Genomic DNA, 17,466 nt, shown 5'->3' with positions numbered 1-17,466 from the left:
CACTAGTAAGAAGAATTTATTTACTAGCAAATTGAAAGTCAGATTTCAAAAATAATTAATCCCTGGAGAAGTCTTCAGATCATTACAGCTCAGTTCAGTTCAGTCTCTTACTCATGTCTGATTCTTTGCAACCCCATGGGCTGTAGCACACCAGGCCTCCCTGTCCATCACCAACTTCCAGAGCTTGTGCAAACTCATGTCCCTTGAGTCAGTGATGCCATCCAACCAGCTCATCCACTGGCATCCCCTTCTCCTCCTGCCTTCAACCTTTCCCAGCATCAGGGTTGTTTCCAATGAGTCAGTTCTTTGCATCAGGTGGTCAAAATATTGGAGTTTCAGCTCCAGCATGAGTCCTTTCAATGAGTATTCAGGACTGATTTCCTTTAAGATTGACTGACTTGATCTTCTTGCTGTCCAAGGGACTCTTAAGAGTCTTCAACACTATAGTTCAAAGCATCAATTCTTTGGCACTCAGCTTTCTTTATGATCCATGATCTATATGATCTTTAAGATCATGGCATTTGGTCCCATCATTTCATGGAAAATAGATGGGCAAACAATGGAAACAGTGATAGACTTTATTTTCTTGGGCTCCAAAATCACTGCAGATGGAGACTGCAGCTATGAAATTAAAAGACACTTCCTCCTTGGAAGAAAAGCTATGACCAACCTAGACAGCATATTAAAAAGCAGAGACATTACTTTGCCAACATAGGTCCATCTAGTCAAAGTTATGGTTTTTTCCAGTAGTCATGGACAGATGTGAGAGCTGGACCATAAAAAAGCCTGAGCACTGAAGAACTGATGCTTTTGAACTGTAGTGCTGAAGAAGACTCTTGAGAGTCCTTGGACTGCAAGGAGATCCAATCAGTCCATCCTAAAGGAGATCAGTCCAGAATATTCATTGGAAGGACTGATGCTGAAGCTGAAACTCCAATACTTTGGCCACCTGATGGAAAGAGCTGACTCCGTGGAAAAGACCCTGATGCTGGGAAAGACTGAAGGCAGGAGGAGAAGGGGATGACAGAGGATGAGCTCTTTGGATGGCATCACTGACTCAAGGGACATGAATTTACACAAGCTCCATGAGATGGTGAAGGATGGGAAAGCCTGGCATGCTGCATTCCATGGGGTCATAAAGAGTCAGACATGACTGAGTGACTGAAAAACAACGCTGCCACCCATTTTTCAAAAGGGCTGCCATTGATTTTGGCTTGCTGATGGATTTCCTGAGAAGGCAGTAATAACTAGTTGTACTTTTTGATACTTTCCTAAATTTGTCATTTGCCAGCACCCCTGAGAACATTCCTTCCATTTTCTAAAAATTACCGCCTTTTGAAACCGTCCCCAAGGTAGACTTGCAAGAAAACTGGCCATCATCCTTAGCAATATGAGTCCCAAGTCTGACTACCGGGATCTTCCACATATTTCATGAGTCACCTATGTCTTTGAGACATTTCTTTTCAGCTTAAAGTTGCCTAAGTTTGCAAGCAAGAATCATGTCATAAAAAACCAAAACGTGCCTCCTCCAGATGTTAATCCTTTTCTCCAGCTCTCTTAGATGTATAAAACCTATTCAGTAGGTGTTTCCTCCTACTTTTCCATAACAAATATTTGATGGCAGCTCTGTTTTTTTTTTTTTTTTCATTATTTTTATTTGGATGCGCCAGGCCTTAAGTTTCAGCATGTGGCATCTTTGATCTTTGTTGCAACATACAAGCTCTTTAGTCCCGGCGTGTAGAATCTTCTAGTTGTGGCACACAAAATCTTAGTTGCAGCATGTGGGATCCAGTTCCCTGACCAGGAATCAAACCTCAGCTCATTAAAATGGGAGCTCAGAGTGTTAGCCACTGGGCTACCAGGAAGTCATGATGGCAGCTCTTACAGTCCTTCTTCTTCCCATCTTACCCCATCCCTCCCACCCTCCGACCATAGTCTGCAAGCCAGACATCATTAGTTCTTCTATCTGAAACTAATATGACTTGGCTTCTGGGCTCTTTACAGGACTGGGAATGTTACCCCAGAAATACTGGGGCTTATACCAACTCATGTTTGGGAGCTTCTTTTTGTCTACAGTACAAATGTACTGCTAAATATTTTTTTAATATAATACTTAAACACTTAAAAATGTATTATTGATCAGCCATAGAATTGTCTGGTGTGTATCCTCAGGTTCTGGTCTAGCAAATCATTTTGAAAAGTTGCCTCAGCCCATGCTAAGTCACTTCAGTCGTGTCCGACTCTGTGCGACCCCATAGATGGCAGCCCACCAGGCTCCCCCATCCCTGGGATTCTCCAGGCAAGAACACTGGAGTGGGTTGCCATTTCCTTCTCCAATGCATGACAGTGAAAATTGAAAGTGAAGTCGCTCAGCCATGCCCGACTCTTAGCGACCCCATGGACTGCAGCCTACCAGGCTCCTCCATCCATGGGATTTTCCAGGCAACAGTACTGGAGTGGGGTGCCATTAGGATGGCTCAAATAAATAAGATGGACAAGAACAAGTGATGGCAGAATGTGAAGAACTGGGAGCTTGAGCAGATACAGCCTCTCTGCAATACAGTTTGGCAGTTTCTCAAAATGTTGACCTTAGAGTTACCAGATGACCCAACAATTTCCCTTTTTAGTTATTTATCCAAGAGAAATAAAAATATATGTCTATATAAAGCTTATATTCAGCTACTCATATCAACATTATTCCCAATAGCCAAAAAGTAGAAACAATCCAAAAGTTTTTCAGCAGATGAATGGGAAGTGAAATGAAACATATCCACAGAATGGAATATTATTAGGAAATAAAAAGGAGTGAAACAAGGATATATACTACAATATGGGTGAACCTTGAAACATGAATCGTGAAAGCAGCCATTCACAAATATATATTTATGATTTTATTTATATGAAATGGCCAGAATAGGAAAATCTATAAAGATAGAAAATATATTGTTTCCTAGGGCCATGAGGTTTGAGGAGAATGGGTAGTGATGGTTAATGGTACAGGAATTATCTTTGAGGGGACAAAAGTGTTTCAAAATTGAATGGTGGCAATGGCTGTACAACTTTGTGAATATACAAAACCACTGAAATGGGTGAAATGTATGGCTTGTGAGTTATAATTCAATAAGCTAATCTTTTAAAGATACCTCAGGATGTATAGAAACATAAGACTTAGAAGCAGAGAAAAGTATACAGATGGTCTAATACAATGATTTTTTTATAAGCACAGGAAAATGTCTGAATTGGTTATCTACTGCTGTGTAGCAAACCAGCCCCAACCGGGCGTGAAACCACAATGGTTTATCGTGGTCATCGGTGTCCAAGAATCAGTCTGCAGCTTGGGCCCCTTCACAGGGGAATCAACAGTAGATGGCTCATTGGAAAGGCTGGCAAGTTGACACTGATGTCGGCCAGAAGTTCAGACGTGGCTATGAGCTCAGGGACTGAGCATTTCTGCACACAGCCACATCCACTTTATGGTGACTGGTTTCAAGAATGAGGATCCCAAGAGAATCAATGAGAAGGTGTACCACCCTTAATGCTCCAGTCTTAGAATTCAGTGTCACTTCTACCACACCACAGTCTCGAGTCCAAATAAAGTGAAGGACAGGGAATATTGAGCCCATTTATCAATGGGAGAGCGTGTTAGACTCACATCAGAAGAAGGTCAAAGAGAGGAGAAATAGTGTTGTAGACACTTTTTAAGGGTCAATATATTGCCACCTGTTTTAACGCACCATGAGGCAACATTTATATAGGGTCCACATTTCTCACAAGAACAACCTGTTCACTTCTGAAGTTGACATGAAAGTATATTCCAGTTTTATGTTCCTGTGAAGTGTTTTAAGGCCATCTTCACTTGCAAAGTTTTCCCCTGAGAAAATGCTGCAAAATAAACCTTCACATGAGCTGGGGACAAAATAAGGGATTTGCAACAATAGCACTTATGATTATTACTGCTGCATTTCTTATAAGAAATCCTCAGAACATTTTCATATGAAGACTATTTCCTGTAACCCACAGATAAGACTGAAATTATTCTTCTATAAAGTTGTGGACCAGTAAGAGTCTTATGTGTCCAGAAAAGTGCATATAAAGAAGCTCATGATGAAAGGAGGGATAAATTAGGAGCTTTGTTAGGATAAGCCCACACTACCATATATGGGCTTCCCAGGTGGCGAGAGTAGTAAAGAATCTGCCTGACAATGCAGGAGATGCAGTTATCGCAGGTTTGATGCCCAAGTTAGGAAGATTCTCAGGAGCAGGGAATGGCAACCCACTCTAGCATTTCCACTCCGGAGAATCCCATGGACAGAGGAGCCTGGTGGGCTACAGGGGCCATGGGGCCGTGAAGAGTCAGATACGAGCGAGCAACTGACCACATATCATTATATATAAAATAGATAAACAACAGAGACCTACTGTATAGCACAGGGAACTATACTCAATATTTTGTAATAAGCCATAAGGGAAAAGAATCTGAAAAAGAATATATATCTGGAAAAAGACATATATATAATTGACATACATAGCATATGTAAATCAGATATACTGGAGATATATATATATATATATATAACTGAATCACTTAGCTGTATATCTGAAATTAACACATTGTACATCAACAATATTTCAATTAAAATTTTTTATTTAATTAAAAAAAAAAAAACATGATGTATCTTACGCAAATACATTAAAAAGCCAAAAACAAAAACAAAAAGCCCCACACATATGCAATACATATGGCATACCATCATTAAACAAACATTCAAAATAAACATACAGAACAACACACATCAAAATCTGTAATAATCAGAAGATTTTAATATGACCATATTGAGTTCCATCAGGTGTGAAATGGTGAAAAACCTCCTAAACAGAAAGGAAATATGAGACCACCAGATGATTATAGTAGTTGGATTGCTCTATCCTCTGGGAAAAGTATGTTTCCCAACAAATATGAGGAACTTGGTATAACTGCATAGAAAAAAAGGAATTAGATGTTTGTGTGTTTTTTATGAGTGAAGCTGCTGATTCATGTTCTAACAGGGGAGTTGATGGCTTTTTAAATTTTAGAGGAAATAAGGCACACAAGTTTAGTTCAAGAAAAAAGATTTTTGTCTGACACTCTGCAACCCCATGAACTAAGCCCTCCAGGCTCCTCTGTTCATGGAATTCTCCAGGCAAGAATATTGAAGTGAGAAGCCATTCCCTTCTCCAGGGGATTTTCCTGACCCAGGGATTGAATCCAAGTCTCTCACATTGCAGGCTGACTCTTCACTGTCTGAGCTACCAGGGAAGCCCAGAAAAAAGACAATCACCTATATATTTCATGAGTGGAGGTTATGTTTCAGTTAACATGCCTCATTTCAAATTGAAAATATATCACTCCACCTGGTTAAACGAGTTTCAGTTTGGGTTGTTTATAAAGGAAACTGCAATTTGGGGGCCTGGGATTCATCAGAGTAAATGGGCTAATTCTGAAACAATATGCAGGTAGCCCACAGGGGAAGACACAGATGCAACAAACCATTCAAAAAAGGATGGAAAAACATGATCAACCTAACAATGCAGACGAGGTCCCTGAGCCACACAACTAAACTAATGGCTTCCGTCGCAATTAGACAAAGCATTCACTTTTGCACTACGACAGAACAGGAAAATACTGTAAGTTTATTCACGCATGCACATCCTCAACACCAAACAGTTAAACATGTTCTCTGGGTGTGGCACTCACCTGGGTGCTGGGGACACAGGAAAGAGAGAAGACCTGGTCACAACCATAAATTTATCCATCCCATAAATTAATCCGTAAACTTGGATGTTTTTCAGAAAATAAGCATTTAAACTATTATTCCTACAATAATAGTACTATATCTCTAATACTAAAATATTTTACTTCTGTCAAATCATATGACAACAGTGTGCAAAAGGTTTTCAATATCAGTCTTCCATACAACCCCGAAAAGCTCCCAGGATAGTAATTTCTTATTTCTATTCTCCCTAAGGGTTTCCCTGGTGACTGAGTGGTAAAGAACCTGCCAGCTAATGTAGGAGACCCTGGAGAAGGAAACGGCAACCCACTTCAGTATTCTTGCCTGGGAAATCCCACTGACAGAGGAGCCTTGTGGGCTACACTGCATGGGGTCACAAAGAGTTGGGCATGCCTTAGCCACTAAATAAGAACAATAACAACTCCCCCTAAAGGTGGAGTCATTTCATTCAGTTAAATTCAGTTCAGTCGCTCAGTCGTGTCCGACTCTTTGCGACCCCATGCAGCACGCCAGACCTCCCTGTCCATCACCAACTCCAGGAGTTTACTCAAACTCATGTCCATTGAGTCGGTGATGCCATCCAACCATCTCATCCTCCGTCATCCCCTTCTCTTCCCACCCTTAATCTTTTCCAGCATCAGGGTCTTTTCCAGTGAGTCAGTTCTTCACATCAGGTGGCCAAAGTATTGGAGTTTCAGCTTCAGCATGAGTCCTTCCAATGAATATTCAGGATTGATTTCCTTTAGGATGGATTGGTTGGATCTCCTTGCAGTCCAAAGGACTCTCAAGAGTCTTCTCCAACACCATAGTTCAAAAGCATCAATTCTTCAGCATTCTGAAAGCCACACTCTTGGAAAGTATTACTGTGAAGGACTGAGGTGCTGTTCCTGACCTCAGCAGAGCTCCCAAGTTAGAGAATTTACATTCTAGATTATTTATTTTAAGCATAAACTGCCTCTGGCTTCCAACAGGTCTATAACAGGCAACTGCAGGTCTCTGACCAGTAGTTGGAGTGAATGGTATTATTTTGTAAAAGCACCTGTGTTAGCTAAGGGGTTAGGTTCAAAGCTGATCTTTTGTTTGGGTGGAGGGCTTCAATGCTGTTGAGGTGGTGGGCATAAGTACTGGCCAGCAGGCCTACAACTGTCCTGCAGAGGCTTGCAATCGACTCAAAGATTTAATGACCCTTGCTGGGTTGCCCAGAAGGTGCTAGTGGTAAACAATCCACCTGCCAATGAGGAAGACACAAGAGATGGGGTTTCGATCCCTGGGTTGGGAAGATCCCCTGGAGAAGGGAATGGCAATGCACTCCAGTATTCTTGCCTAGAGAATCCCATGGACAGAGGAGCCCAGTGGGCTACAGTCTATGGGGTCTCAAAGAGTCGGATACAACTGAAGCAACTTAGTCTGATTGATAGCTTGGAATCCTGCCACTCAGAACATAAGAGGCAGCCATGTCCAACTGCTCATGGAATTGCTTGGACTTGCCAACAACTATGGAACAACCTTAAATAGACTTTTCTGTAATCTAATTTTAAATGCTGAACATAACTTTTTCCTCCAGGAGGTGTAAGCTGCAAAATGCATCTCAGATAACTAAATCTATTGACTTGTATAAAATAGAGTACTACTGAGAATTGACTGTGTAGCACAGTAGACTCTACTCAGTGCTCTGTGGTGACCTAAATGAAAAGGAAATCCAAAAGAGAGGGGATATATGTATATGTATAACGGATTCACCTTGCTATACAGCAGAAACCAATACAACATTGCAAAGCAGCTGTACACGCCAATGAAATTTTTAAAAAATCTACTGACTTGGTGACTAGAACTAGCTAGTATTGTTGAAGAAATGTTGAAGATTACTTGTCCAAAGTGATTTTTGCTTGTTTATTTTGGTCGCATTGATACTGGGTCCTTCTTTCTCCTATTTATTAAGCAAGTAGTCCTGGAGGCCATGAGTAGAATGTGAAAGCCAAAACCTGCCATTAGTGAAAAAGGAGGAGGCTGGTCTTCACTTTTCCCTGGCCGCCACTAGATAGCAGGCTCATTTAGAGCCCAGGGCATGAACCTGCACATTCCTTCAATGACTGCAGTCGAATGGCAGCAACTTGAACATGATCGATGGGCTGCCTGGGGCATGTTTACCTGTGTTACTGATGCACACCACAGATAATGTCAGTGCAAACCACTGACTCTGAAAAACAGGAATGTTCCAGGAAAGTGATGCTATGGTATTTAACCCCTGGGACTCCCATCACCCCACATTTTCACTACAGACACTAACACTGAGCTACATAAATTCACTGAAATATGTCTGTTTTCTTGTTGTTCAGCCAATTCTTTGCAACCCCATGGACTATAGCATGCCAGACTACTCTGTCCTCCACTATCTCCCGGAGCTTGCTTAAACTCATGTCCACTGAGTCAGTGGTGCTATCTAACCATCTCATCCTCTACCACCCGCTTCTCCTCTCGCCCTCAATCTTTCTCAGCATCAAGGTCTTTTCCAGTGAGTCACCTGTTTGCATCAGGAGGCCAAGTATTGGAGTTTCAGCTTCGGCATCAGTCCTTCGAACAAATATTTCATGGTAGATTTCCTTTAGGGATTGACTGGTTTGATCTTCTGGCTGTCCAAGGGACTCTCAAGAGTCTCCTCCAGCACAATTTGAAAGCACCAATTCTTCAGTGCTCAGCCTTCTTTATAGTCCAACTCTTACATCTATATATGACAACTAGAAAAACCACAGCTTTGACAATATGGACCTTTGTCAGTCTGTTTGGAGTCTCATTAATGATTCCTTCAGATTCCAAAAATATATCATAGATCAAGTTGATGTGAAATGACCCACCTCCCTTTTCTGAGTTAAATAAAAGCAACAAAGGCACAGGCAACATTTAACTTGTCCTCAGGAAAACTTTGGTCACAGAGAAAACCAAGCTAACTGCTCATTTCAATTCTACAGCAATTTCTTATTTGGTTCCCAGATGGTACAGAAGGTCAAGAATCTGCCTCTAATGAAGGAAACACAGGAGCCATTGCTTTAATCCCTGAGTCGGGAAGATTCCTTGGAGGAGGAAATAGCAACCCACTCTAGTATCCTTGCCTGGAGAATCCCATGGACAGAGGAGCCTGGTGGGTTACAGTCCCTGGGGTCTCACAGAGTCGGATGTGACTGAGCAAGACTAAGCAAACAAGCAAACTAAATAGTTTTTCAAGTTTCAATTTCTTTGGTCATAAATAGAAATATTCACAAAATAATCACCAAAGAAAAGTCATCATAGACCCCTGCAAGCTCGATGCATGAAACAGGGCACTCGGAGCAGATGTGCTGGGACAACCCAGAGGGATGGCAGGGGGAGGGAGGTGGGAGGGGGTTCAGAATGGGGGACACATGTACACCCGTGGCTGATTCATGTCAATGTGTGGCAAAAACCACAATATTGTAAAGTAATTAGTCTCCAATTAAAATGAACCAATTAATTTTTTAAAAAGAAAGGTCATCATTTAATCACATATCTGATGAAATAAGTTCCACACAAACATTTAAAGAAATACGTAATATATATTTTATTGAAATATAAAATTTAAAGAAGTTTAATATCTGTCCTTTTAAAGAACTCTCTTGGCATTTTAAGATTCTATTTAACAGTGTTTCCTTGTCCTGCTATAATTCCTATGTTTATTTTGACTGTTTCCACCATATTTGGTTCAGTTACTCTGAACACTAAACATGTTCTTCCCATTTACTGCCTCTAGAATATTCTATTTGTTAATTTTCCTTTCCACACAAACACTGTATAGGGTGATACCCCAGGAGTTCCTGCTTCATACATCCTGCCTGTGTCTCTTATCAGTAATTAATTATGACAGATTTTCTCAGTGAGTTTGCAAATGTTTTTAAAGTCATTCTGAAAACTTTGCTCCAGGCAGCCTCTGTCAAAGTTGACCCAATGATTTATGTACAAGAAAGTATGACATGTCATTTTTTTTCAATCTGAGAAAATGGAATCAACTGAAGAGCTCAATTAATAAGAAAAAAGTTAAATAAAATTATAATATTAAATAATTCCCAGTGCATCTACTTGCATAACCATTAGAAAAAATGTTCTAAAATATTTAGTGATATAATAATACTTGATATAATATTAAACATACAAAGTATAAAACATAAAGAAAAACAAAAATGTGCACAAATAATTATTAGTCATATAAAAAAGTCTAAGAAGGAAAATATAGCAAAATCCTCCAAAATATAGCGACAATCTCTAACTGCATTGTCATCCTCAAATAAAATCTACACCTTTACTCCATTTTGAGTTTTTAAACTTTTCACAATGTGCACAAATCATTTTATAATGGAAAGCTTACTTAAAACTATTAAAACACCACATTTAAAATATTCAATGTGATTTCACATATTAATAACAATGAATTCTAACAAAAAATATGAAAGACACATTAGACACTATAATATCATGTTACAAAAACCCATCTATTAAGAGCGTGTCTTCTCACTTTTAGCGTGTAAAGCGTTAGTCCATTTTTATTTTTCCCGTTATAGCCTTCAGTCCCCTAAAAACTGAACAAATAACAGCTTCAAAGAGACTAAGCAGACATCAACCAACGAATTAATGCTTAGAATAGAATCTGGGGTTATTAAAAAGATGGAGGAGTACATATGTGTCTTGAGAAGAGTTACAAAGTAAAATGTTAAGGAGAAAATTAAGCTTTAGAGAAAAGAACTCAAAATAACTTACAGGCAAGACTAGAATACAAACCAGGGAGCAAAGAAGAAGGGAGGCAGACAGCGTGTCCACACTTGTGGAGTTATCCAGCCGTCACTAAAACCTGCAGCATGAATTTCCCAAATCTTACACAAATAGTTTATGAGCTTTGTTCCTCCTTGATCTCCCGTTTCAATCATCATTTTTGTGATTCGAAGGATCCAGGATCCAAATAGACTTGCTTCAAGCCTAGCTGAGCCTATCAGTCTGGTGCCACGAGACCACCCCTTTCCTCCTGAGCTGGAACTCCAGACCTCTACTTAAACTACGTGCTTGCTTTCTTTGCCCTGCTGGAAGCCTACATACCCATGTGGTCACTGCAGCTACAACTAGCTCCCCTACTGGGCATGTTATATCCCGAAGGCTTTCTGATCCTTCCTGACTCCAGGCTCTTCCCTTTCCTTGTTAATAGCTATATCACCTACCCAGACCCAGTTCATTCACTGCCCCTAACATAGCTCCTGTTCTAGAAATGAAAAAAGAGTAAAGTCATGACCCCGTCCCTTTTTTAAAAACTTTCAATCTATAGCTGGCTGAAAAAGAAATAAATTTTAAAATTATCAATCAAATAATTCTCATTTTAATTTTGATACACGGAGAAAGTTCAACTCAGGTCACTATGATCTAATTCTTTTCTTCTCTGCCTAAATGAATATAAAGTTCACTAGTCTTTGCAGATAATCCTTCTCCATCTTCTTGACCTTTCCTAGAGGTGTTTTAATTTCCTCTTTTTTCATGGATGATAATTTCATCATTAGTTTCATAAAACATTTTCCCAAAATATACTTTGGAAACTGATTAGTTACATAGGTCATTTTCCACATTGTGTAATCAGAAACTATTGCTGCAGATCATAGGGACACGAATAATACTGAGAAATTCTGCAGTGTTATGCAGCACTGGAAAAATACCAATTAACTAAGCATTTTACAATGTACTCCTTCCCAATAATACTCTTGTTATACAGAGCTATGTAATTTTAAAGCTATAAAAATGTGGACTCTAAGTGAAAATAAAGGCATGCTATCTTAACACATGAGTCAATGTAAATGATTCAGATTTTTTTAGATTTTATGTAAGATAAATATTTTTAAATACTTTTTTAGTACCTGCATATGAGTCGGACATATGCAAAATACTCCGCAGTAGTTTTGCACATACTGGGAGCTCAGAAATGTCTCTACTCCTACTTTTCTACATTAAACATAATAACAAGAATGATTAAAAGCAAAATAATCCTGTTTTGTTACTTAAAAATTACCAGTATCCTAAATCATGATACTAAAAATTTCCCTTGAAAGCAATAATATAATCTTCAATCCTTGTGGAATTTAAAGAACAGGAGAAGTTACTGTAGCAATAGAGTGTCTACAGTTATAAACACAATCAATTTTAAGGAATATGTTTATTGTTACAAACCATTTGGAATTTTATAATATATTGACTAGAGTGTTTTCTTAAAACTTCACCCACAGGTCTTCCCTGGGGGTGGCTTAGTGGCAAAGAATCCACCTGCCAATGCAGGAGACATAGGTTCTATCCCTGATCTGGGAAGATTCCACATGCCTCGGGGCAACTAAGCCCGTGCACCACAACTACTGAGCCAGTGCTCTCGAGTCCAGAAACTGCTAAGCCAGTGTGCGCCAGAACCCGTGCTCCACAACCAGAGAGGCCACTGCAGTGAGAAGGCAACACAGCGCAACCAGAGAGTAGACACCGCTCACTGCAACTCGAGCAAGGCCCACGAGGCAACGGAGAGCTGTCACAGCCAAAACCAAACAGATAAATAATTCACCCACAATTTAAAAAAATATCTTATAACTTTTTATATGTGTTTTTCTTATATTTTTAGCTTCATTGCTATACTTGAAAGCAATAATACTCCAAATCTGTGTATCGCCCAGGGAAAGCACATAGTTGGCATGTGATAAACACTATTAAATAAATACAATATAACACATTTGCATTTACTGTTCTGTACTTAGAATTTTCTATTTAATCTGTTCATTATTAAACATATTTCATTGGTAGAATCATGACAAAAACCACATTTATCTGTACCATAATAATTTACAAAGATCAATAAATTATATGAGCTCTAAAGGTTTTCCAAAAATTTAAAGGTTTTTAAGAAGCACCCCATGGGATAGGATCTGAAAAAGGATATGTCAATAAGATATATCTGAATCACTTTGCTCTATACCTGAAAGTAATACAATATTGTAAATTCACTATACTTCAATTAAAAAAAAAATAAGTTAACAAAAGCCCCCATGATTTTTCTAGCTTATATAAGAAGACCCTTTAGACACCAGCTTTGAAAGCATATGATGGTCAAATTAAACACTGATCAACTGAAGGGAAAGAAAAAAATATATTTTAAAACAGGTACAGTTTTAGGAAAGTCATGGTTTTCTTAAGAGCAAAGTAGTATCCATATTGATTTAAGATATAATATACAGATCAACATTACTTAGAGCAAGTAAATGTAAATTCTTGTCTAATACTACAGCCCAGCATTGGAACAATTTTTTTAAAAAAACAAAGACAAGAAAATGAGGATCAGATGACTACTCTCAGGCAAACTGGAAGCAAACATATTTGCGTTTCTTGCAGTCACAGGGCAGCCTTGGGCCTCTCCTCTCCAGTGATGGGGATTTGAGCCACTGCCCTGCTGTCATCCTTAGAGTAGCTTGCACAGTCAACAACTATCTTTCTCTCTCTTTTCTTGATTTGACCTTACTTCCCGGAGTCATAACCGAGGCCTCAACATTAACAATAATTGCTTTCAAATTCCTGATTTAAGCACATGGTTCTCATGCTATCAGCATCTGTAGCTATTCGCTCTGTGAATCCTTTGTTCCTATCAATTTTCCTGGCTTTCACCCCTTGTCACTTAGCATCAATTCCAATATCCATCATTATAGTCATTTTCTTACATCCAACGCCTTTCCCTCTCCACCTCCAGCTTTTCAGACTTCAAATAGGCTCCAACTCAGAACGCGCTGACCATGTCTACCTGATGACAGCAGAATAGAAACAGACACATTTCCAGCCAAGCCATCAGCCCCCCTGCAACCATGTCGTCTCTGTTCTCACAGAGGAACTGTCTTTGTTCCCTCCACTGCTGCACTGGGTCCCCTTCACTCTCACCTACTCAGTAACTTTCCCCCTGAAATCACACCCCTCTGTCAAGCATCACTAATTTCTTCTCTTCTTATGGGTCATTGCCACCATCATAGCAATTATCTCCTATCTTTAAATCCCTTGACCCTTCTCACCCTTTTAGCATTCATATCACTTTGGCTCCTCTGTGTGATGGATGGTTGTCAGTCTCCTCACATGACAAGAATCATCACCCAACCTCTGTCCTCTCTTCCTCTTTAAGTAAAGGACACTCACACACAGGGGAAGAAGTAGGGACTGAGTGTCTCGCCCTTGGAGCCCCACAGGACAAGAGACTTGGTAAATGTTGGAAATGAGACCAATGTCTCTGGAACACAGAAAACCACCCACAGAGTATAGCATAAATCATCAGTCTGTTTATGTTAATGCAAAAGTACAAAATTCACCAGTTAAAAAGCAATCGAGATGGGAAATCAGAACAGAGGAAAAAGATCAATGAACACCTTTTCACTGAACAGTCCATGACTGATGGCTGCTCAAGCACTTTAGGACTCAGCTCACAAATGCCTCAGTCATGCCATACATCCCACATGGGACACATTCCACGGCTCAGGGTTTGGCAGGATGTAACTTCTAGTCAATGGTTATAGACTAGAATTTATTTCCATGCAATGTCAACTACCAGCCTAAGAACCTGTGTTCTTAGGCTCATTAACGACGTATTCCAATGAACTCTTACTAGACTGAGCTTTCTTTACATATTTATTTCCATTGCTACTCTTCACTGTAATTTACTGGTAGAACGTACTCAGTATATTTAATGAATGAGTAATTAAATCATGTAGCCTATTATACCCAGTCACCTCAGAATATATGCCTGCTATGATTAAGATAAAAAACTTAATTCCCTCCTGTAGAAATGACTCCCAAGGAGTCAGGACTAGAGTGATAATAAGTATAATGCCATAAAATTTTTTACTTGATATTCTCTAAATGAAGAAACAGTATTTTTACTCAAGAAAGTTATTTCTTATTAGCACCTAAAGAGGGCCAGGCAAATATCCTTTAAGTGAAAAGCTTTATAAATAGATTATGCATATAATTATTAAGAACCATGGAAGGTATTAATTTTTAAAGTTATTTTCCTTAATTTCAGCTAAAGCTTTTTAAAAACACATTTAACTTAGTTTTAGCTCCATAAAAAACCAGTCTATCCCTGAGAAAAAGAGAGGAAGGACATCTGAAGAATAATTTAGGACAAAAATCCCCCAGTGAAGGAAGAGACTGGTTGTTTCCGTGAGGCCACACCCAGGAAGTCCACGGGCTCTGCTGCTGAGTGACTTCTGCTTAGACACCACACATGGAACCTGACACCCATGTCTCCGATTTGGGTGTTACCACCTGCTCTATCTCAGCTTCCCAAGACAGATTTTCATTCCTCCTCATATTACTTATTTGTCACAAAGAATCTCATCTTATCTATAAGCAATGAAACGAGTTTAATAATTAGAAAATAAACTCTTCACAGTAACTTTTTAAAAAATTTTAGTGCTTGTTGCTTATCTATGTTCTTTATATATTTTTATTTTTAGGCCATGCCCCAAGGCAAGTGGGATCTTTTCGTCAGACAGGTTTGGTTGTCTTATTAAATTTATTTCTCATGCCTTACGCTTTGTCACTACTCTAAAGCTAGTGGGCTAGCAAGATGTCCAGACTATGCCAGAATAAAAATCCACGACATAACCCAGCGATATAACAAAGCAGTATCTGGAGTATGGGAAGTAGCATGGACTTTCCCTCTCTCTTTCCATTGCTCATGAAAAATAGCCAGAGAACGCTCATGGGTAGGCTTTTAGAAGAAATTAATCAAGCAATACAGTCTGGGCCTCAACCCAATTTCCTGATTACTTACCATTCTCACCAGCTAGATTACCCAACCCGTCCATTCATCTCTCCTAATTTTGCTTCACACCTTCTGACCTGGTGACACAATTTTAGCTAATAGCATCATTGATTCCTTCAACGGATCTTTCCTTAGCTACTCCTTGATAGCTTGATCATCAACCTTTACAGAGATCAGTTCCCATTTATTAAACAAAATCAGTGTTCTCTAAGAAAACCGAAGACCTTCTCCTGGTTGAGTCTGTAATGGCCTTATTTAGTCTATCACTCTATTAAGATGTTCCTGGGCTCAGGAAAACTATGTCACTTTTCTCCTACTGCTGTTGCTAATTCAGCATCCCTGAATAATATCATTCAAAGACAGGATGCTTTTGCACTTAAAACAAAACACTGACTTACATTCCAGTCCGTGGTAAGGAAAAGAAGTAAATGTAAAAAACATGATTTTCCAGCTTTAATTACCACCTTTTATATAGAAGAAACATGAATTTTATGAAACAATTACTTTTAAACATGAGACTTCAGATTTGATTTGCTTATCCATTTTTATGGCAAAGAAATGGTGAAAGAAGAATCATTTAGACTTTAGTTTTGCAGGAAAAGTTCTGAAATGTATTCTTCCAAAGCCATCTCAGAAACACACAGAATATGAATTTGCTAGCCCACCGTGATAATCATCTGTTCTCAACCCTTATCAATTTTTTAGCATCATGGATATACTTTGAAATTTTACTAGACTTTAGGTTTCCCACAGATCAATTATTTGGCGTCACACATTTAACGGTATTAAACATTTCATCCATCAATGAATCTGCCAAAACTTCACCTGTAAGAATTTGACTACAATTTTTGCTCTTTTTCTGTAGACTATTTTTGCAAGGAAAGCTTCCTAAATCTTGAATAAAAACCGAGTCAAAAGCTGTTATAATGTTTTAGTAACAATGGTATAATGAACACCAATATCCTGCTAGAAAATCATGATTTTCTCCCCAACGTAACTAAATTACCAGCTTTCATCCAGAAAGAACAATTTCAAAAATGTCGCAATATGTCAGAAAAGTGGCATGTTTCTACCTGTTCTTTAACCGAGGCAAGGATGGCAGAGGTGGTTTCTGTTTCCGAGCCATCCCCATTGGAGGTGGTGAGGCCAGGGCTCAAGGAGCTGGTCTTCTCCGAGGCTGACGAAGGCTGGTCTGGGACGGGCATAGCTCCTGCAATGCAAGACGACACACTTAATGGAACTGGATGTTGTCCCTATAAACAGATCTAGCTAGCTGGCGTGCTGCAGTCCATGGGGGTCGCAAGGACTCGGAGACGACTTACAGCAGCAAAAGCAGATAGCTCTAAGAGGCACACTTTGGCAAGATGAGATGTATGAACCACAAAGCACGTGACGTAACTGCAGAAGCGGAAACAAGAAAATAGATACTTTCTCCTGTATCCACCGTGACCAAATCCCAAAAACACTCACAACTTTGGGTGATGTCTTTGAGGTAAACAGAGAAAGTAACGACGAGCTGAGAAGGCAAGTAAGATGATGAGAAAGAGTAAAGAGATAAATAAGCGTTGTCTACAAAAGAAGCTAGCCAAGCTACCATTTTCTATCTACATATATTTATATCTACATGCAGATAAATGCGTATATGTATATCTATATGTAGATAAATATATCTACATGTATTTATTACTTGTCCACCCACATACTTTCAACTCAAAAAAAAAAAAAAAACTAAAGATATTCTCCTTTATATGGAAATCATGCAAAATAAGTGATCAATAACTTATGAGTAATTAAGAAACACCACAATTCACAACCGACCTAAGAAGGTTGGTTGGTATTATCAAATAGCTAGCCTACTCCACAAATAAGAAGTTTGGT

At 39.1% G+C, this 17,466-nt stretch overlaps 1 protein-coding gene across 1 annotated transcript in view; it reads right to left on the bottom strand.

Moving 5' to 3' along the window:
• The window catches only part of CTNND2 (catenin delta 2), a 935,828-nt gene extending 919,038 nt beyond the window's left edge, over positions 1-16,790 (bottom strand). The window contains exon 1 of the mRNA XM_068990784.1: positions 16,662-16,790. The gene's annotated coding sequence lies outside the window, so the exon portion shown is untranslated. The remainder of the gene's footprint in view (positions 1-16,661) is intronic.
• Positions 16,791-17,466: the final 676 nt, after the last annotated feature.

This window comes from Capricornis sumatraensis, chromosome 18 (assembly GCF_032405125.1).
Source record: "Capricornis sumatraensis isolate serow.1 chromosome 18, serow.2, whole genome shotgun sequence".
NCBI classification, from domain to species: Eukaryota; Metazoa; Chordata; class Mammalia; order Artiodactyla; family Bovidae; genus Capricornis; species Capricornis sumatraensis.
Note: the sequence above shows the minus strand (reverse complement) of the source record. Positions and strands in the feature narration are given on the sequence as shown.